General features: G+C 37.2%; 1 protein-coding gene across 1 annotated transcript in view; it reads left to right on the top strand.

Annotated features, from left to right (window-relative positions):
* BAZ2B (bromodomain adjacent to zinc finger domain 2B) overlaps positions 1-23335 on the top strand; it is a 399198-nt gene that overhangs the window by 41152 nt on the left and 334711 nt on the right. The window contains exon 3 of the mRNA XM_057301418.2: positions 475-577. The gene's annotated coding sequence lies outside the window, so the exon portion shown is untranslated. The remainder of the gene's footprint in view (positions 1-474; positions 578-23335) is intronic.

The raw sequence follows: 23335 nt of genomic DNA, 5'->3' as shown, positions 1-23335 counted from the left end.
CCCAAATGAATTATAAAACATTAACCAGTAAGTCAGCAGTTCTGAACATCAACCTTGACAGCTTATGAGTGAAGATAGTAGGCAGTAAGGGAGGACCAGATTTAAAGGATCAATGTATTTGACCTGACAAAATCAAGGGATGAGGCATATTGAGGTGCAGTTTAGAACTGTGAGTACTATTCTTGGAAAAGCAGGCCTAGACACACTTATAAACTGAAACCTAAGATAAAGAAAAAATTATGAAAGCAGACAGAGAAAAGTTTGCTTTACATACCAAAGAACAATAATTTGAAGGCCAACATTTTTTCGTCAGGAAACATAGAGGCCAGAAGACAGTATAACGTCATCTTAAAACCTGAAACAATAAATCAGTCAGTCCAGAATTCTGTGTCCAGTGGAAGTATCCTTCAGAAATGATGGCAAAATTAAGACAATTTTACAAATGGGAAACTAAGAGAAATTTGTCTCCAGCAGACCTATACTACAAGAAATGATAATGGAAGTTCTTCAACTGAGCAAGAAATGATATTAACAGAAAACTTGGATCTTCGGGAGCAAATGAAGAACATCAGAAATGGTAAATATCTGGATAAAAATAAAAGACTATTATCCTCTTAAGTCCTTTAAAATGACCTTTGGGTATTTAAAACAAAATTATAACATTGGAGTTTTGGAGTTTTCAATGTATGCAGATGTAATACATATTTACATTGTTAATATACAATAGTGATTTTTACAACTACTATAAAATACATAAAACTATAACAACGTATGGTATGTGGCAAGGGGGCAGGTGATTAAAGGGACCTATATGCTTGCAAGGTGTATGTGTTTTACATGAAGAGAAGAGATATAGTGTTCTGCTTGAACTCTGAAAGATCAGAGATGTATATTGTGATCCTTACATAAATTGCTAAAAATAAAATACAAAGAGGTACAGTTCATGAGCCAATAGAATTGTTAAAATGCAGTACTAAAGAGTATTTAAATTATCTTTCTAAAAAGTAGAAAAGAGGCTGGGCATGGTAGCTCACGCCTGTAATTCCAGCACTTTGGAAGGCCGAGGCGGGTGGATCACTTGAGGTCAGGAGTTTGAGACCAGCCTGGCCAACACGGTAAAAACCCATCTCTAGTAAATATACAAAAATTAGCCAGGCATGGTGGTGCATGCCTGTAGTCGCGGCTACTTGGGAGGCTGAGGCAGGAGAATCACTTGAACCCAGGAGGCGGAGGTTGCAGTGAGCTGAGGTCACACCACTGCACTCCAGCCTGGGCGACAGAGCAAGACTCGATCTCAAGAAAAAAAAGAGGAAAGAAAGAACAACAGGAACTACTGCAACAACACATAGAGACAATAGAGCCAAGTAATAAAATTATTAAATGAAATTCAGTGATAACAATAATCACATTAAATATTAAACGTCTAAATACTAAAATTTAAAGCTAGGTTGTTAGAGCAGATACAAAAGAAAGAACAAACTATGCTTCCTACAAGAGATTTATCTTAGACCTAAAAATACAAATATATTGAAAGTAAATGAATAGACAAAACTATACCAGGTAAACAGCATAAAAAGAAGAAACAGCTATATTAACATCAGATGAAATCGCTTTTAAGACTGAGGGTATTATCAGAGGTAAAGTGTGATATTTCATAACGAAAAAAGGCACAATCTGAGAAAACGTAATCACAAATGCCTGTGTAACAGCAACTTAAACATACATGAAGCAAAAATTGAGATCATGGTAGAAGATTTTAACACCCCCTTCTCAGTAATTGATAGATCAACTAAAAAAAAATCTATAAAGACATAGAAGATTTGAACCGATTTGATCTAATGGATACATTTGGAATACTATACCTAAATAACTGCCAAATACATATTTTTTTATGTTCACATGGTGTATTCTCAAAGAGAGACCATGTGATAGACAATAAAACAAAACAACAAACTTAAAAGGAATGAAATTATGCAGTTTGTTCTCTTACCACAACAGAATTAAAATTCAATGACAGTAAGATAGGAAAATACCAAATATTTTGAAACTTAACACCCCCCTAAATAAAAAATAGGACAAAGAAGAAATCAAAAAGGAAATTAGAAAATACTTTGAAGGGAATGATAATGAAAATACAACAGATCAAAACTTGAGGAATGTAGATAAAGCAGTGCTTACAGGGTGACATAACTTCAATTTCTTTCTTTCTTTCTTTCTTTTTTTTTTGAGACGGAGTCTCTTGCTGTGTTGCCCAGACTGGAATGAAGTGGCATGATCTCAGCTCACTGCAACCTCTGCCTCCCAGGTTCAAGCAATTCTCCTGCCTCAGCCTCCCGAGTAGCCTGAATCACAGGCATGCACCACCATGCCCGGCTAATTTTTGTATTTTAGTGGAGATGGGGTTTCGCCATGTTGCCCAGGCTGGTCTCAAATTCCTGATCTCAAGTGATCAGCCTGCCTCGGCCTCCCAAAGTGCTGGGATTACAGGCGTCAACCCATTTCAGTTTCTTAAATTAGAAAACAAAGCTCTAAAATTAATGACCTGAGATTTTAAGAAGCTAGACTAGGAAAAGCAAATTGAACCTAAACTAAGTAGAAGGAAGAAGGAATAAAGATAAGAACAGAAATCCACCACCCAAAAAACAGATGAGAGAAAACTGACAAAACCAATGTCTGATTATTTGAAAAGAAAAACAAAATAAACATGTACCTACCTACATGATTGAGATAAAAGAGAAAGCAGTAGACAAAATTAAACATGCATTCATGATATAAACTCAGTAAACCAGGAATGATAGGGAACTTCTTAACCTGAAAAGGAGTATATACTGGAAAACCCCCAATTAACATCATACATAGCAGTGAAAGATGGAATATATTACCCCAAGGATTAGAAACATGGAAAGAATGACCTCTTTCACCGTTTGTATTTAACATTGTAACAAATGCTCTAGACATTGCATTAGGGCAAAAGAATAACAGCAATAATGTGTATAAAGATCCTAAAGGACAAAGTAAACTGTCCCTCTGCAAAAGCAACTACTAGAACAAGTGAATGAATTAACAATGTTAAAGAATATAATATTAATATAAAATGAGTTGAATATTTTATATACTAGTAGCAAACAATTGGTATTTTTAAAAAATTTCATCAAAAGAAAAATAGGAATAAATATAACAAAATACATCTACAATCTCTACCTGTTCAACTACAAAACACTGATGAGAGAATTTTTAAATGACTGAATTTAATAGATATACCATGTTCATGAATTACAACACTCAAGATTGTTGACATGTTGCTTCTAATGAAATTGATTAATAAAACTAATATAATTTCAATTAAAATTTCAGTAGACCATTTTGAGAGAACATGAAAAGCTGATGGTAAAATCAATGTGAAAATGCATAAAAACAAGCAATAATAGACAATGCAGTTTTTAAAATGATAAAATTGGAGAACCTATCCAGATTTCAAGACTTCAAGTTATAATCATAACTATTTGTTATTGGCAAAATGAAAAGCCCGTGGACCAATGGAACAGAATCAAATCTTAAAATAGGCCTGGGACACACATATATAATTAACTGATTTTCACCAAGGATGCTAAGGTAATTTAGTGAGGGAATGGAGAGTCTTTTATTTATTTATTTATTTATTTTTGAGACAGAGTCACACTCTGTCACCCAGGCTGCAGTGCAGTGGCACAATCTTACCTCACTGCAACCTCCACCTCCTGGGTTCAAGCGATTCTCGTGCCTCAGACTCCTGAGTAGCTTGAATTACAGGCATGTGCCACCATGCCTGGCTAATTTTTGCATTTTTAGTAGAGACAAGGTTTCACCATGTTGGCCAGGCTGGTCTCAAACTCCTGGCCTCAAGTGATCCACCTGCCTTGGCTTTCCAAAGTGCTGGGATTATGGGTGTTAGCCACCATGTCTGGCTGGAGAGTCCTTTCAATAAAATGTTGATATAATTGACTGCCAAAATGGGGGAGAAATTATTAATCCTATCTTATATTGAAGAAAAAAACTCAATTAACTATAAACTTAAATCTAAAGCCTCGCACTGTAAATCGCTGAGAAAAAAATTAAAAAAAAAACAGGAGAAAAATCTTTGCAATCTAGAAATGGGAAAATTATTCTTAGTTTTATTTTTTTTATTATACTTTAAGTTATGGGATACATATGCAGAACGTGCAGGTTTGTTACATAGGTATATATGTGCCATGGTGGTTTGCTGCACCCATCAACCCGTCATCTAGGTTTTAAGCCCCACTTGCATTAGGTATTTCTCCTAATGCTATCCTTCCCCTTGCCCCCCACCCCCAACAGGCCCTGGTGTGTGATGTTCCCCTCTCTGTGTCCATGTGTGTTTTGTTTTGTTTGGTTTGGTTTTTTTCAGATGGAGTCTTCGCTCTGTTGCCCAGGCTGGAGTGGAGTGGCCTGATCTTGGCTCACTGCAACCTCCGCCTCCTGAATTCAAGCAATTCTCCTGCCTCTGCCTCCTGAGTAGCTGGGATTACAGGCATGTGCCACCACACCCAACTAATTTTTGTGTTTTAGTAGAGACGGGGTTTTGTTGTGTTGGCCAGGCTGGTCTCGAACCCCTGACATCAAGTGATCCACCCACTTTGGCCTCCTAAATGCTGGGATTACCATGCCTGGCCTGTTCTTAGAATTTTAAAAGTATGAATCAGCTGGGCATGGTGGCACATGCCTGTAATCCCAGCACTTTGGAGGCTGAGGTCGCTGGATCACTTGAGCCCAGGAGTTTGAGACCAGCCTGGGCAACATGGTGAAACCCCATCTTTACAAAAAATACAAAAATTTAGCTAGGCATGGTGGTGTGCACCTGTAGTCCCAGCTACTTGGAAGGCTGAGGTTGGAAGATCACCTGAGTCAGTGAGGCAGAGATTGCAGTGAGCTAAAATTGGGCCATTGCACTCTAGCCTGGGTGACAGAGCGGGACCCTGTCTCAAAAAAAAAAAAAAAAAAAAGAATCATAAAAAAATATAATAAATTGGCCTTTTTTTAAAGATCAAAATTTAAAACTTTTGCTCTTTGAAAACACACTTAATAAAATGAAAATGCAGTGCATGCATGGAGGAACAATATTGTAAATATATATCAAAGGACTGGGACTTGCTTGCAGGATATTAACAGAACTTTTACAACTCACTAACAAGAAGAACATGACCCATTTAACAAATGAACAAAAGTTTTGCCTCGGTACATCATAAAAGGATACATGAATGTGAAAATAACCACATGAAAATATGCCCAACATCATTAGTCAACAGGGAAATGCAAATTAAAACCAAAGACACCCATTTCACACACATTACAATTGTTAAAACTAAAAAAGATGTCCATATGGGATGCTGTTTAGGATGTGCACCAACTAGAATTTGCAAACACTGATGGTGGACGTGTAAAATGGAATCCACCTTAGAAAATGGTTTGACAGTTTCTTAAAAGTTAGCAACAGGCAGCCGGGCCCGGTGGCTCACACCTGTAATCCCAGCATTTTTGGAGGCCAAGGCAAGCAGATCACGAGGTCAGGAGTTCAAGACCAGCCTGGCCAACATAGTGAAACCCCGTCTCTACCAAAAATACAAAAATTAGCCGATGTGGTGGCATGTGCCTGTAATACCAGCTGCTCAGGAGGCTGAGGCAGGAGAATCGCTTGAACCCAGTAGGCAGAGGTTGCAGTGAGCCAAAACCAGACCATGCCATTGCATTCCAGCCTGGGTGACAGAGTGTGACTCCATCTCAAAAAAGAAAAAAAAAAAGAAAACATTAGCAACAGGCTGTGCGTGGTGGCTTACACCTGTAATCCCAGCACTTTGGGAGGCCAAGGTGGGAGGATCACCTGAGGTCAGGAGTTTGAGACCAGCCTGACCAACATAGTGAAACTGCATCTCTACTAAAAACACAAAAAATTAGCTGGGCGTGGTGGCACACACCTGTAATCCCAGCTACTTGGGAGGCTGAGGCAGGAGAATTGCTTGAGCCTGGGAGGCGGAGGTTGCAGTGAGCTGAGATCATGCCACTGCACTCCAGCCTGGCCGACAGTGAGACTCTGTCTCAAAAAAAAAAAAAAAAAAGAAAAAGAAAAAAGAAAAAAAACAACAACAACAAAAGAAAATTAGATAAATTAGAATTGCCAGTGTTAAAACTTTTGTCCTAGGGTCACCATCAAAAAGGTAAAAGACCACCAACAGAATGGGAGAAATATTTGCAAATCATACATTTAATGAGAAACTTGTATCTTGAATATATAAATACCACTTACAATTCAATAAAAAGCTCATTTTAAAAAATGGACAAAGAATCAAAATACATATTTATCTAAAGAAGGTATATAAATGGTTTATAAGCACATGAAATTATGTTCAACATCATTAGCCATCAGGGAAATGAAAATCAAAATGACAATAAGATACTAATTCACAACCACTAGGATGGCTGTTTAAAAACCAAAAGTAAGGGCTGGGCGCAGTGGCTCACTCCTGTAATCCCAGCACTTTGGGAGGCTGAGGCAGGTGGATCATTTGAGGTCAGGAGTTCAAAGCCAGCCTGGCCAACATGGTGAAACCCCATGTCTACTAAAAATACAAAAAAAAAAAAATTAGCCGGGCATGGTGGTGGGCACCTGTAATCTCAGCTACTCGGGAGGCTGAGGCAGGAGAATCACTTGAGCCCGGGAAGCAGAGATTGCAGTGAGCAGAGATCACGGCATTGCACTCCAGCCTGGGCGACAGCAAGACTTCATCTCAAAAACAAAACAAAGCAAAACAAACAAACAAAAGTAAAAAACAAGAATCAGTGAGAATGTGGAAATATTGGAACCTCTCATATGGTGCTGGCAGGTATGTAAAGTGGTTCAGCCACTGTGTGGAAAACAGTTTGGCAGTACATGAAAAAGCTAAACATAGAAATACCATATAACCAAACAATTCTACATTTAGGTATATACCTTAAATAATTAAAAACAGATACCCAAACAAATACTTCTGCATGAATGTTTATAGTAGTACTATATACAATTGCCAAAAGGTGGAAAGAACTAAATGTCCATCAACAGATCAATAAGCAAATTGTGGTATAATCTATCCAATGGAATATTATTTTTGGCCAACAAAAAGGAATAGTGGTGCATGCTACAGTGCAGATGAGCCTTGATAACATGCCAAGTGAAAGCAACCAAATACACAAGGCCACATGTTGTATGATTCCATTTGTATGCAATATCCAGAATAGGTAAATCCAGAGACAGACAGTAGATTGGTGGTTGCCAGTGGCCAGGGGAAAGAGGAAATAAGGGAATACCTGTCTCATGGGCATGGGTTATTTTGGGTGGGGGGTGGTCAGGGAGTAATGAAAATGTATTGCAATTAGATAAGATTGTTGGCCAGGCATGGTGGCTTACTCCTGTAGTCCTAGCACTTTGGGAGGTGGAGACAGGAGTATCGCTTGAGCCCAAGAGTTCGAGACCAACCTTAGTAATATACTGAGACCTTGTCTCAATTAAAAAAAAAAAAAGATGATGGTTTTACAACATTGTGAATGTACTAAATGCCCCTGAATCGTTCCTTTTAAAATCGTTAATTTTATATTATGGGAATTTACACAATAAAACACACATACAAACATACACTCACACATTGAGATATCACTACACATCAAATAGATGAAATAAAACTTTTAAAACTGACTGCACTGGGTTTTGACATGGTTATAGAGGAATTAGAACCCTATGTGTGGGAATATAAAATTGTAAAACTACTTAGGAAAACAGTTTGGGGGCTTTAAAAAGCTTAAAAAGCTAAACAAAACCCAACCACATGATTCATTCACTCTTTTCTTGGGAATTTGCCCAAGAAAAAGAGAGGATATGGGCACACAGACTCTTGAACTAGAATATACCTAACAGCTTTATTTGTAATAGCCCCCAAATTGGAAACATCTGAAATGTCCACCAACAGGTTAATGAATAAAGAAACTAGTATATCCATACAATGGAATACTACTCAGCCATATAGAAAGATTAATTATTCACACATTACAATATGGCTGAAGCTCAAAGTAATTTTTCTAAGTGAAGCAACCCACACAAAAAGGGAATACATACTATATGATTTCATTTATATAAAACTCTAAACAAAATAGACAAATCTCTATTGGCAAGAAATAGATTGTTAGTTGCCTGGGGACAGGAAGAAGGGGAGTAGGGAGGGAAAGAGGATTACAAAAGGGATGAAAAAACTTTTTGGAGTGATGGATATATTCACTAGGTTGATTATGGTACTGTTTCACAAGTATATTCATAAGTCAAAATTTATCAAATTGTACACTGTACATATGTGTATTTTGTATATCAATTATACTTTAATAATGCTATTTTTAAAATAAAAATATTAGTGGCCAGGCTCAGTGGCTCACGCCTGTAATCCTAGCACTTTGGGAGGCCGAGGTGGGTGGATTACTTGAGGTCAGGAATTCAAGACCAGCCTGACCAACATGGTAAAACCCCATGTCTGCTAAAAATATAAAAATTAGCTGGGCATGGAGGTGCACGACTAATCCCAGCTACTCAGGAGGCTGAGGCAGGAGAATTGTTTGAACATGGAAGGTGGAGGTTGCAGTGAGCTGAAATTGTGCCAGCCTGGGCAACAGAGTGAGACTCTGTCTCAAAAAATATATATATATTGATGAGGATGTGGAGTAATTGGAACCCTTGTACACTGCTTATGGGAGAGAAAAATGTGTAGTTGCTTTTCACAGTTTGGCAGTTCCTTAAAAAGTTAAACATAGAGTTACCATTAAATCCATCACATCTACAACTAGGTATATGCTCAAGAGAAATGAAAACATATGTCTACAGAAGAAGTCACAGATTAATGTTCATGCAGCATCATAATGGCCAAAAGATGGAAACAACCCAAATTCTTTTAAATGAAGAAAGGATAAACAAAATGTTATGTATCTATACAGTGGAATATTATTTATCTGTAAGAAGGAATGAAGTACTGATTCATGGTACAAGATGGTTGACTCTCCAAAACATTATGCTAAGTGAAATAAGCCAAAAATGAAAGGACAGATGTATAATTTCACTTATTTGTGATATATATGATACCTCATAGAGGCAAATTAATAGAGACAAAGTAGAATAGAGCTTACCAAATACTATGGGGAGAAATGAATGGGGAGTTATTGTTTAATGGGTATAGAGTTTCTGTTTGGCATGATGAAAAAGTTCTGGAAATGGAAAATTATGGTGGTTGCACAAAATTATGAATGTGCTTAATTCCACTGAATTGTACACTTCAAAATGGTTAAAATAGTAAATTGATGTTATATTTATTTTACCTCAATGAAAAAGTAATACATGAAATTATGATACTTTAATGAATAGAGGACTTCCAGTTATGGTAAATGGAAATAGTTGATGACTTCTCTTCACAAAAAAATAAGTATAAAAGTGGATAAATTTGTCAGAAACAACAACTTCTGTGCACTGGAAATCAACCCAAAGCAGACAACACATTGAGAAACATTAATTCTTGAAAAACTGTTGCAGTTTTGGGTATGAATAGTGAGAGTCTGTGGCCTTCTTGTCTGGAGCTGTTCCTATACCCCTACACCAGGGAACTTAGTGGACAAGAATGGTAGTTTTACCAGCTTTTGAGTGGTCATGGATACTATGACATTTGATGTCAGAGGAATACTCAGAAGTGGAGAATAAAAATGTGTGTCTTTGCCAGCTAAAATTGTCAAATTAGTTTTAAAGTGGTGGGGAAAACCCCCAGTTTTGTTAACCAAAAGTTAGTTCCACTTGGGAGACCTGGAAATGAGATCTGTATAGGGGCTCTCCACACATCCCTTGCTAACTAGCAAACTACACATGTTCAAAGAATACCCAAGAGCATCTGGCAAAAAGTAAAAAGACAAAGGACACTAAATATTTGGCTCAAACTTTTAGTAGGTTCTGCAACCCACACACAGATAATTGGCAAGTGGTAGAAATCTTACTGGCTCAAGATATTTGAGCACAACCTTGAGGCTGATTGAGCCACAACCGTTGGCTGACCCCTGAGTAATGTTGAAACAGGCAACTTCTAGGAAGCCAGATTACAAAATAATAGTAGGAATAAAGAAACGGAACAGAAACATTCACGGAAGAAATTATACAAATTCTCTACAATCTCTTCCAGAAAATAGAAACAAAGGGAATGTTTCCTAACACATTATGTCAAGCTGGAATTATTCTAGTACCCAAACTAGACTAGACAAAGACATTACAAGAAAGGGAAAGTACAGATCAAAATCTCTCATGAGTATAGGTGCAAAAATCTTCAGCTAAGGCCAGCCACAATGGCTAATACCTGTAATCCCAGCACTTTGGGAGGTCGAGGCGGGAGGATTGCTTGATCCCAGGAGTTCAAGACCAGCCCAGGCAACATAGGGAGACCCCATCTGTTCAATACAAATAAAATTTAGCTAGGTGCAGTGGTTCACGCCTGTAATCAGACCACTTTGGGAGGCCAAAGTGAGTGCATTGCCTAAGCTCAGGAGTTCAAGACCAGCCTGGGCAACATGGTAAAACTCCATCTCTACTAAAATACAAAGAATTATCCAGACTTCAGTGGTGCATGCCTGTAGTCCCAGCTACTTGGGAGGCTGAGGCACAAGAATCACTTGAACCTGGGAGGCAGAGGTTGCAGTGAGCTGAGATCGCACCACTGCACTCCATCCTGGGCAACAGAGCAAGACTCTGTCTCCAAAAAAGTATAAATAAAGAAAATAAAAATAAAATTTAGCTGGGCATGGTGGTACACGCTTGTGGTTCTGCATACTCATGAGGCCTAGGTGAGAGGATCTCTTGAACTCAGGAGATCAAGGTTGCAGTGAACCATGATTGTGCCACTGCACTCCAGTCGGGGTGACACAGCGAGACCCAGTCGCAGAAAAAATGTTTTTTTTCTACTGAATATTAGCAAATCAAATCCCACAGTGCACAAAAACAATTATATACCATGACCAACTGGTATTTATTCCAGTTATGCAAGGTTGGTTTAGCAAAGATCAATTAATGAAATTCATGACATCAACTGGCTAAAGAAATCATATGATCCTATCAATAGATGCATAAAAACAATTTGACAAAGTCCAACACCCATTTATGACAAAAATCTTTTTCAAACTGAGAATAGAAGGGAACTCCCTCAAGTTGATAAAAGACATCAACAGAGAAACTACCTCTGAAATACTTAATAGTGAGAGAATAGATGCTTTCCCACTAAGATCAGAAACAGGGCAGAGATGTCCACTTTCACCGCTCCCATTCGACGTCATACTGAAGTGCCTATTTAATTCAATAAGACAAGAAAAAGAAACAAAATGCCTGCAGATTTGGAAAGAAGAAATGAAACTGTCTTTGTTTGCAGATTTAAAGAATCAACCAAAAAATCTGGAACTAATAAATACTTGTATCAAAGCTGCACGATACGAAGTGAATATACAAAATCCAGTTGCTTTCTTGTATTCCAGCAATGAGCAATTTGAATTTGACATTAAAGAAACAATACCTTTTACATTACCACCAAACCCTAGAAGTACTTAGATATAAATCTGACAAAGTATGTACCAGAACTGTATGAGGAAAACTATAAAACTCTGACAAAAGAAATCAAAGATCTAAGTAAATTGTGAGATATTCCATGTACATGGATAGGAAGAGTCTATTATGTCAAGATGTCAGCACTTTCCAACTTGATTTATAGATTTAACAGAATCTCAATCAAAGTCATTGCCAATTATTTTTGGGACATCAACAAGCTGATTCTGAAGTTTATACGTAAAGACAAAAGATGCAGAAAAGCCAAGACGATATTGAAGAACAAGGTTAGAGGACGACACTCCCCAATTTCATGGCTTACTGTAAAGCTACAGTAATCAACACGGTGTGGTACTGATAAAAGAGAGAACAAATTGATACAGAACACAGAAATAGACCTACGCAAAGAATAGTCAATGGATCTTTGACAAAAGAGCAAAGGCAATTTAATGTAGAAAGGATAGTCCTTTCAATAAATGGTTCTGGAACTGGACATCTACATGCAAAAAAAAAAGAATATAAACATAGGACTTACAGCTTCCAGAAAAATTAATTAAGCATGGATAGACCTAAATGTAAAACTGCAAAACTGTAAAACTCCTGGATGATAACACTGGAGAACGTCTAAGTGACCTAGAGTTTGCAGGGAATTTTTAGATACAATACCAAAAGCATATACTCCATAAAAGAAAAAAATTGGTAAGTTGTACAAGATTAAAATTTAAAACTTCTCTGCAAAGGACACCATTAAGAGAATGAAAAAACAAGCCACAGAGTGGGAGAAAATATTTGCAAAATACGTGTCTGATGACTGTTATTCAAACATGCAGAGTACTATTTAAATTCAAAAATAAGAAAACAGACAACCTGATTAAAAAATGAGCAAAGGATCTAAACATATAAAGAAAAGATACATATGGCAAATAAGCATATGAAAAGATGCTCAGCATCGTATGCCATTAGGGAATTGTTAATTAAAATGAGAGTGTTACATCCAGACAATGGAATATTATTCAGTACTAAAAAGAAATGACCTATTAAGAAATAAAAAGACATGGAGAAACCTTAAACACATATTGCCAAGTGAAAGAATCCAATCTGAAAAGGTTACATACTGTTTAATTCCAACTATATGACATTCTGCAAAAGGTAAATCTATGGAGACAATAAAAAGAGCAGTGGTCGTCAAGGGGTTCAGGGTGAAGTAGGGAGAGAGGGATAAATGGGTGTAACACATAATTTGTAGAATCGTGAAACTATCCTGTATGATACAATAATGGTAGATACATGTCATTATACATCTGTCAGAACTCATGCAAAGCAACAGAAAGCATACCCCCAATGTAATCTGTAACTTTAGTTAATAATGTGTCAGTATTGGCTCATCGGTTGTGGCCAGTGTACCACAGTAATTCAAGATATTAATAACTGGGGAAGAGATTTGAGGGTTTATATGGGAACTCTCTGTACTTGCAACTTATTTTTCTGTAAAACTACAATTGCTTTAAAAAGTATATTAATTTTTAAAAGAATAATCAGAGACATCAGTAGCTATACACTGCATGAGAGACAAATTCTGAACTTTAAGTCCAGGCAAGTTACTAAAAATAAATAAACAAAACTTTCAGGAAAATACAACAGAATTTAGAGTTGCTACATGCTCTCTAAAAGTCAAAACTACTAGATATGCAAAGATGAGACATGCTCTGGAAATAAAACAATCACTAGAAATTGAATCTGAGTGGGCCCAGATGTTAGATTTTGCAAAGGACCTCAACACAGCTATTAAAAATATGTTGAAAATTTTTAAAAACTTACATTCAAAGAAGTAATGGGAAACATAATAGCAGTGACTCAACATAAAGGGGGACTCTAAATAGATAAATAGAATCTATAGAAACGGAACCAAATAGAAATTCTAGAGCTTAAAAGTAAGATAACTGAAATGAAAAATTTGCTTGATGGACTTAGCAGCAATTTGAAACACTCAGTAAACTTGAAGACCATTAAAAATTACCCAATGAGATCATTAGAAATTATCCAATGCAATGTCAGGTAACCAGTATACATGTAATGGGCATCCCAGTATGAGGGTGAGGGGGGAGAAAAAATAATTGAAGAAATAATTAATGAACACCTCCCAGTTTTGGTAGAAACTTGAGATTCAAGAAGCTCAACAAATCCCATAAAGGAAAAACACTAAAGGACCACACCTGGAAACATTATCGTGAAAGTGCTGACAGCTAAAGTCAAAAAGAAACTCTTGAAAGAAGCAAGAAAAATCAGCTGTTTTCAGAAACAGTGATCTCCAGAAGACGATACAATGGCATATTTAAAGTCCTGGAGGTGGGTTTATGGAGGGAACTGACAACAAAGAATACTATATACCACAAAATTAGCCTTCAGAAATGAAGGTGAAATAAAAGATGTTTCCAAGAAAATAAAAACTGAGAGATTTTTGTATTTTTAGCAGAGACAGGGTTTTGCCATGTTTGCCAGGCTGGTCTCAAACTCCTGACCTCAGGTAATTCACCTGCCTCAGCCTCTTTCTTCACTTTTAATGTGACTATAGTGCATGTTTGTTTAAGTTATTTTGTTATTTTCCATTAGCCAATTCCTTACACTGTACTAATTGCCTTTGAATTCATGTTATCATTTTATTTTAATTCCTCTCTTTGACTTTCCTGTTGCATCTTCTTTGAAATAACCAAGCACATGAAAAATAAATGTTTATATTTTCCTCAGAGGAAACTATTTACAGAATATATGCTATTTTACATGTCTTTTTACCTTTTATCTCGGCTCACTATAGCTTCCGCCTCCCAGGCTCAAGCGATTCTCCTGCCTCAGCCTCCCAAGTTACAGGCATGCATCACCATGCCCAGCTAATTTTTGTATTTTTTTGTGGAGATGGGGTTTCACCATGTTGCCCAGGCTGGTCTTGAAGCCCTGAGCTCAAGTGATCCACCTCCCAAAGTGCAGGAATTACAGGTGTGAGCCACCATGCCCGGCCTGTAGTTTCTTTTCAAAACACTCTTCTTTTCTTTTCTGTCTTTTTTTGCTACATACTTAGTAAGTTCTTCCGGCATTTTTTTCAATAGAGAGCATTGAAGAAGAAAACTTATACTTCCTCACTTTCATATTAAACTGCTAGCAAATTGTGCTCTTAGTGCTACCTTAGAAGGCAGGTTTCTACCTCTCTCTGCAATACTTGTTGACATTTATCTTAAATGGATCTTGTTGGCCCTTCTTGGGGTTTTTTTGTCTTGGGTTCTCTGTCTAAATTAGTCAGATCTCAGTTCACAATGCTTTGATAATATGTGATATATTCAAGCCTATCTTTCCATCCTTTGTCTACTACCAACATATATATTTCAGCCCTGTGCTCCTGCTTCTTTATGTGTTACATGCTGGGAGTTATAAACTCTGTAGATATAACAAAGAAAAGAGGCTATGGTGGAATCTTTGGCAGGCTTCTCATTCTGGTTTCCTCAGAATATTACTCCGTGCAGTTGGGAAACGGCTGTCTTTTTATTGATCAATATATTACAACATGTAATGAGAGTTGAGTTCTTTTCCTGCCTATGTTAGTCCAAGCTGCTCTTGTTGATAGAATATATTTCTGATTGCATTCCCACTATTATAACAGGAAAAATTCCACCAAGATTTTGGCTTATTGTTGTTTAAAGCTCCTGTACTATTTTTTGGGGGTTAACTTCCAAGTCTACTTAATGCTTTTTTATATTCCAGTGAATCTTTTAAATGTGGAAGAATTTGAGATTATCTAGTAGAATTTCCTATTTGATGAAGATATGGTACAGAGGTTAAATTAGTATTCTATAGGCTCAACCAAATGTTGTAAGATACAAGCACATTTTCTGATTACTAGTCCATTGCCCTTGCCATTGTTTCATGATAAATCTTTTATTATTTGAGTTTGTCAATAATTCCATTAGAAGGAACACTAATATAGAAGTCAGCATATCTAGATTTTAGTGACAACCATGTCAATAATTAGCTAAATGATTTTAGAAGTCACTGAACCTTATGTGTAATTACATCACGTATCATATAAGCCAGAAGATCGAGGTTTTCTTTAGGATCTTTTTCACTTGTAAAATTCAATTTCAAGTTGTTTTGATTTCTAGGGTGCCGAGCAAAGACTATCTCAAGTTTTGTTTAGAGGTACTAGGTAACACAAAACCTATAATATACGATTCTTTCCAACTCTTTGATATATTCTATTAAAAGAATTATAGAATATCTGGGTCAGCTGCATATGTGAGGTTGGGTATACATTTGAACAAATTCCAAAATACTTTAATAGAATAAATGTTGTAGAAATGATTTTTTAAAAAGAATAGTAATATCACGTGTTTATTGAATATTTGTTAGGTAAAATTCTTACAGAATTTTTAATAAAAAGTTGCTGTGGGAGGTTAATTAAAAAGGACACTTGGTGCCAGGTGTGGTGGCTCACGCCTATAATCCCAGCACTTTGGGAGGCCAAGGCGGGTGGATCACTTGAGGTCAGGAGTCAAGACTAGCCTGGCCAACATGGTGAAACCCTGTCTCTACCAAAAAGTATAAAAAATTAGCCAAGTATGGTGGCGTGTGCCTGTAATCCCAGTTACTTGGGAGGCTGAGGCAGGAGAATCACTTGAACCCAGGAGGAAGAGGTTGCAGTGAGTTGAGATGGCACCCCTGCACTCCAGCCTGTGTGACAGAGTGAGACTCCACCTCAAAAAAAAATAAAAATAAAAATAAAAAAGGACATTTGGGCCAGGCACAGTGGCTCATGCCTGTAATTCCAGCACTTTAGGAGGCCAAGATAGGAAAATTGCTTGAGCCTAGGAGTTTGAGACCAGCCTGGGCTACAGAGTGAGACCCCATCTCTACAAAAACCAAAAAAATTAGCCAGGCATGGTACCACACACCTGTAGTTCCAACTTCTTGGGAGGCCGAGGCAGGAGGATCACTTGACCCAGGAGGTTAGGGCTGTTAGTAAATCATGTTTATACCACTCAACAATGCATGAAGCCTTTGGGCAATAGAGCAAGATACTGTCTCAAAAAAAATACTTCTTGCATGCTCAACATCATTAATTATAGGGAAACGCAAATCAGAACCACAATGAGATGCCACTTTGTGCCCACTAGATTGGCTGTAATCAAAATGATAGACAGTGGCCAGGCGCGGTGGCTCACGCCTGTAATCTCAGCACTTTAGGAGGCCGAGGTGGGTGGATCACCTGAGGTTAGGAGTTTGAGACTAGCCTGGCCAACATGATGAAACCCTGTCTCTATTAAAAAATACAAAATTAGCCAGGTGTTGTGGCGCGCGCCTATAATCTCAGCTATATGGGAGGGTGAGGCAGGAGAATCACTTGAATCCGGGAGGTGGAGGTTGCAGTGAGCCAAGATCATGCCATTGCACTCCAGCCTGGGCAACAAGAGCAAAACTCCATCTCAAAAAAAAAAAAAAGAGAGTAACAAGTGATGGTAAAGATGGAGAGAAATCGGCATCCCTGTACATTGCTGGGGAGAAAGTAAAATTGTATAGCCAGTTTGGAAAGCAGTCTGTCAGTTCCTCAGAAAATTATAGTTATTATATGACTCAGCAATTTTACTTCTAGGTATATACCCAAAAGAGTGGAATAAATACATTTTCAAACAAAAACGTGTATATGAATGTTTATAGCAGTATTATTCATAATAGCTCAAAATTTGAAACAATTTATTCACTAATAGATGAATGGAAAAATAAAATGTGATCTATTCATATAATGAAATATTATTCAGCAATGAAGCAGAATGAGGTACCAATAAATGCTACAATATGGATCAACCCTGAAAACTTATGCTATGTGAAAGGAGCTAGTCACAAAAGACCACATATTTTATGGCTCCATTTATATAAAATATGTGGAATAGGCAAAGTCCACATATTTTTCAGAAACTGGGGGAAGAGGGGAGTCAGTAGTAATGGGTGTGGGGTATCTTTTGTGGGTGATGAAAATCTGTAGTGATGGTTGTACAAATTTGTGACTAAAAAGCACTAAATTATATATTTCAAAGGGGTAAGTTTTATGGTAAATGAATTATATTTCAATAATGTTTTAAAACCTCAAAAAATTATATCTTCCTACCAATCCTGACATAGTTGACCCCGTGAATGTACTCTTGAAAACATAATAAATGAAAACCTACACTACTGCCAAAGATTAAGATTGGCAGAAAAGTGATTATGAGAATATACAAGGTTTTTTCACTAACACTAAGGAGAGAGCTGGGATGAGAAAAAACATAAATCACATACTTTTCCTCATAAAATAAAATCAGTTCTGGTCCTTGAAAAAGAGAGAAACTTTTTCTCCTACTATTAACTCCCCTTGATTGAAATGAGGTTTGTAATAATCAGAAGGCTCTATAGCCATCTCATTACTTGTTTTTAAGATGGCCATAATACTGTACCAACCCATTTCTATTTTTTTCTATATTCACAATGTAAGAGTAATGGTAAAATAAGTGCATTGCAATTCTTGGATATATGATTCCCCACATAAGTGAGGAAAGAAAGTATCTTGATAACATTATGTGCTGGAGATTATAATCACAATGTTTTTTTAAGGAATTTTAAGGCTAGTTAATAAAAGGAATTTTTATCAATTAAAAATAAATGAATAGGATCTTATATTTCTAGATGAGATGGAGTAACTGGAAAAATTTAACCTGCTGCCTGAAATAATAGGAATATGTGAAACAAGTGGTTTTTAAGACATTGGGCATTGGGCAACAAAGGACATTGTTTGCTGAGAGACATTAATCAAACAAGGTTGGCCCTATTATGGTCTCAGCTTACTGCTGTGAGAGACTTTCCAGGCTCTGTCACACAAAAGAGGAACAGAGGTAAGCACTCAAAGACTCATGACTTGAGGAGACATTGATGATAGTCTGTAGAGACCAAGGTCACTAGATATCACAGGGTGCAGTACTGAAGTGGTGAGAGTCACTACAAGAACTCCAGAGATCTGCAGAAGATCCTTGTCATGTTTACAGTAGAGTACTAATCAGTGTATGAATATGAGGGAGCTACCCAAGGCTAGGAAAAGAACCACTGAAAAGGTTTAGAAGAGGGAAGAGTGTACGCAGTTCTCACAGGAATAGGAATAGTGCCTTTTGCCACCTACCAGACTAGAAAACCTCACTATTTATGGGGCATTGGGTACAATGTTTTAAAAGATCTTGCATCAGTAGTGTGGAATCCTTAGCCCTAAACTTAAATGCTCCTGTGGTTCTGTCTGACATATCTTAAAAGCAAGACCTGAAAGGATTAAATCGTTTCCAATTTAACTACAACCCAGAAAAAAAGCCCAGGAATCTTTATAGTAATACAAACATGTTCAGCACCTCACAAGATAAAATTCACAATATATGACACCCAGTAAAAAAAAACTAGCAGGCATGGAAACAAGCAAAAAAAAAAAAAAAAAGACTAAAATTGTAAAATTGATGGATAAGGATACCAAAACTTCTTATAAGTGTATTCTGTATGTAAGATAAAGCTGGAGAAAAGATCAAACATGTTAAGTAAAAAAATGAATAATATAGAAGAAATCCAAAACAAACTTCTGGTGCTGATAACTATAATGTCTGAGATGGAAAACACAAGAGATGGGATTAACTAGAGGACATATCTTGTAGAAGAAAAAGATTGGTGAATTTGAAGAAATTACAATAGAAAACATTCAAAGGAAGGCATAAAGAGAAGAATTAATTATTAAAAAATGAATAGAACAGCACTAAGCTGTGAGACACCTTCATAAATAACAGATGTGCATCACTTGTATTCAACTATAAATATAGCATAATATATTTGTAATGCGACCCCTTTAAGGAAGGGAAGGCAGAAAAAAATCATAGCTGAGTTTTTCCAAATTTGATGATAGCTTTAAACCCAGAAACTGAAGAAACTCAAACCAAAAACCAAGAAACATGAAGAAAACTACGTCAGTGTAGGTCACCATCAAATTGTTCACAAATAGTAATAAGAGAAAATCTTGAAAGCAGCTTGAGGAAAAAAAAGACATATGACCTACAGCAGGGATCCCCAACCCCTGGGCCATGGACTGGTACCAGTTGTGGTCTGTGACCTGTTAGGAACTGGGCCGCACAGCAGGAGGTGAGTGGTGGGCAAAAGAAGCTTCATCTGTATTTACAGCCACTCCCCAACACTCATACTACTGCCTGAGCTCCACCTCCTGTCAGATCAGTGGTAGCATTAGATTCTCACAGGAACACAAACCCTATTGTGAACTGTGTATGTGAGGGATCTAGGTTGTGCACTCCTTATGAGAATCTAATGCCTGATGATCTGTCAGTGTCTCCCATCACCCCCAGATGGGACCATCTAGTTGCAGGAAAACAAGCTCAGGGCTCCCCTCATTCTACATTATGGTGAGCTGTATAGGCCTTGTATCCAAAATGTATAAAGAACTTTCAAAACTCAATAATAAGAAAACATATAACACAGTTTTTAAAATGGCCAATGAGTTGAACAGACATTTCACCAAAAAATATAAAAGGGTGGCAAATAAACATATAAAAATGCTCAACATCATTAGTAATTAGAGAAATGCAAATTAATATCACAATCAGATAACACCACACACCTATTAGAATGACTAAAATTTAAAAAACAAACTACCCCCTCATTTTGGCTAGGGATGTGGGATATGTGGAGTACTTATTCACTGTTGGTGGGAATGTAAAATGTTATAGCCACTTTGGTAAACAGTTTGGCAGTTTTTTAAAAAAATTGAATACATACCTACCATATGATCCAGCTATTCCACTCCTTGGTATATACCCAGGAGATGTAATGACATAAGTCTGTGTAAAATTTCTTATATAAATGTTCATAGCAACATGATTTGTAATAGCTAAAAGGTAGAAAAAAATCTAAATATTAACCCAAGAGTAGGTAAATAAAACCTGATATCTGTATAATGAAATACAATTTAGCAATAAAAGAGAACGAACAATTTAAACATGCAAACAATGAGTGAATCTGAAAATTATACTGAATGGAAGAAGCCAGACAAAAAAGAATACGTAGTATATGATCTTATTTATATGAACTTCCAAAAATGCAAAGTAATCTATTGTGATTGAAAGCAAATCAGTCATTGCCTGGGATCCATGGAGTTGGGTAACATGGAAGAGTGGGGGGAAGCACTATAAAGGAGCAAGAGGGGCTGAAGGCAGTGGCTCACACCTGTAATCCCAGCACTTTGGGAGGCTGAGGCAGGTGGATTAGTTGAGGTCAGGAGTTTGAGACCAGCCTAAGCAACATGCTGAAACCCCATCTCTACTAAAAATACAAAAATTAGCTGGGCATGGTGGCATGTGCGTGTAACCCCAGCTACTTGGGAGGCTGAGGCAGGAGAATCTCTTAAACCTGGGAAGTGGAGGTTGCAGTGAGCCAAGATCATGCTGCTGCATTCCAGCCTGGATGACAGAGTGAGACTCTTTCTCAAAAAAAAAATAAATAAATAAATAAACAAACAAATAAATAGTGGGGGAGGGCAAGAGGAAACTTTGGAGGTAAAGGATATATCCATAATCTTTACTATGTTAAGGTTTCCACAAGTATATACATACGTGTGACAAAATGATCTAATTATGCATTTTAAATATGTGCAATTTGTTGTATGCAAATTACAATAAGTTCTCACTTTGCATGGTTCCAGTATGCAAAAATTTCAGTCAGCATACTTCAGTTAAATCTCATCCATCCCCTAGAAACCTTTAAATTTACCACAGAATATTTATTATGAATAATTGCATAAAGTAAAATGTTTGCTGCTAGCTCTTCAGTCCACAAATCATTATAAATAACAGATGCATGGCATGAGTGACCCATCACATTACTTTTTCAAAGTCATCTGGTGATGATTTTTTTATTTTATTGGTCGTTGTTCAGTTCATGCACAGACAGCAAAGCATGTAGTTGTGTTGTCTTCTAGTCTGTCAGTAATAAATCTACATGACATTTTACCAAAATGAATAATCAAGGGAATTGGCTAACTGTGATGGTTAATTTTATGTATCAATTAATCTGGGCCATGGGGTGCTCAGGTATTTGGTCAGTCATTATTCTCAGTGTGTCTCTGAGAGTGTTTTTATATGAAATGTACATTTGAATCAGTAGACTGAGTAAAGGAGATTGTTCTCCCTAATGTGGATGTGAATCAGTTGAAGTCCTGAATAGAACAAAAACGTTGATCCTACTGTGAGTAAGAGGAAATGACTCCTGCCTAACTATTGAGCTGGGAGACTGGACTTTTCTTGCCTTCAGACTTGAACTGAAACATTGGCTCTTCTTGGGTCTTGAGTCTGCCAGCTTTCAGACTTAAACTATTGTCTCTCCTGGGTTTCCAATTTGCTGACTGTAGGTCTTGGGACTAATACATAATTGTATGGGTGAATTCCTTATAATAAATATCTTTATACATACATCCTTTTGGTTTTGTTTCTCTGGAGAATCCTGACTAATATAGATTTTGGATCCAAGGTGTGGGGTTCTCCTGTACAAATACCTAAAATGTGGAAATGACTTTGGGACTGGGTAAGTGTAGAGGCTGAAAGTTTTGAGATGCATCCTAGAAATATATATGTTTAATGAACGATTGTGGTGAGGGCTCAGAGGGAAAACAGCAGAGCAGGAGAGAAAGCATCTGTCTTTAAGAGAACACATAAATAATCATGAATAGAATGTTAGAATGGTAGAAATATGTATGTTAAAGGCCATTCTGGTAGGCTCTCAGATGTAAAAGAGGAACAGGTGGCAATCCTTGTTATAAAGGGGCAAAAATCTTGTTTGAATTATGTTCTAGTATTTTGCAGTAAGTAGAATTTTTAAGCCAGGGGTCCCCAACCCCTGGCTGCAGATTGGTATGAGTCCATGGCCTATTAGTGTTGCAGGAAGTCAGGGACCCCAAACAGAGGAACCAGCTGAAACCATGGCAGAAGAACATAAATTGTGAAGATTTCATGGACATTTATTAGATCCCCAAATTAATACTTTTATAATTTCTTACGCCTGTCTTTACTGCAATCTCTGAACATAAATTGTGAAGATTTCATGGATACTTATCACTTCCCCAATTAATACCCTTGTGATTTCTTATGCCTGTCTTTATTTTAATCTCTTAATCCTGTCATCTCATAAGCTGAGAAGGATGTATATTGCCTCAGGACCCTGTGATGATTGCATTAACTGCACAAATTGTAGAGCATGTGTGTTTGAACAATATGAAATCTGGGCACCCTGAAAAAAGAACAGGATAACAGCAATGTTCAGGGAACAAGAGAGATAACCTTAAACTCTGACTGCCGGTGAGCCGGGCGGAACAGAGCCATATTTCTCTTCTTTCAAAAGCAAATGGGAGAAATATCACAGAATTCTTTTTCTCAGCAAGGAACATCCCTGAGAAAGAGAATGCGCCCCTGAGGGTGGGCCTCTAAAATGGCCCCCTTGGGTGTGGCCGTCTTCTATGGTCAAAACTGTAGGGATGAAATAAGCCCCAGTCTCCCATAGTGCTCCCAGGCTTATTAGGATGAGGAAATTCCCACCTAATAAATTTTGGTCAGACCCGTTGGTTGCTCTCAAACCTTGTCTCCTGGTAAGATGTTATCAATGACAATG

This window comes from Pan paniscus, chromosome 13, assembly GCF_029289425.2.
Source record: "Pan paniscus chromosome 13, NHGRI_mPanPan1-v2.0_pri, whole genome shotgun sequence".
NCBI lineage: Eukaryota > Metazoa > Chordata > Mammalia > Primates > Hominidae > Pan > Pan paniscus.
This window is presented reverse-complemented; position numbering and strand designations above follow the sequence as displayed.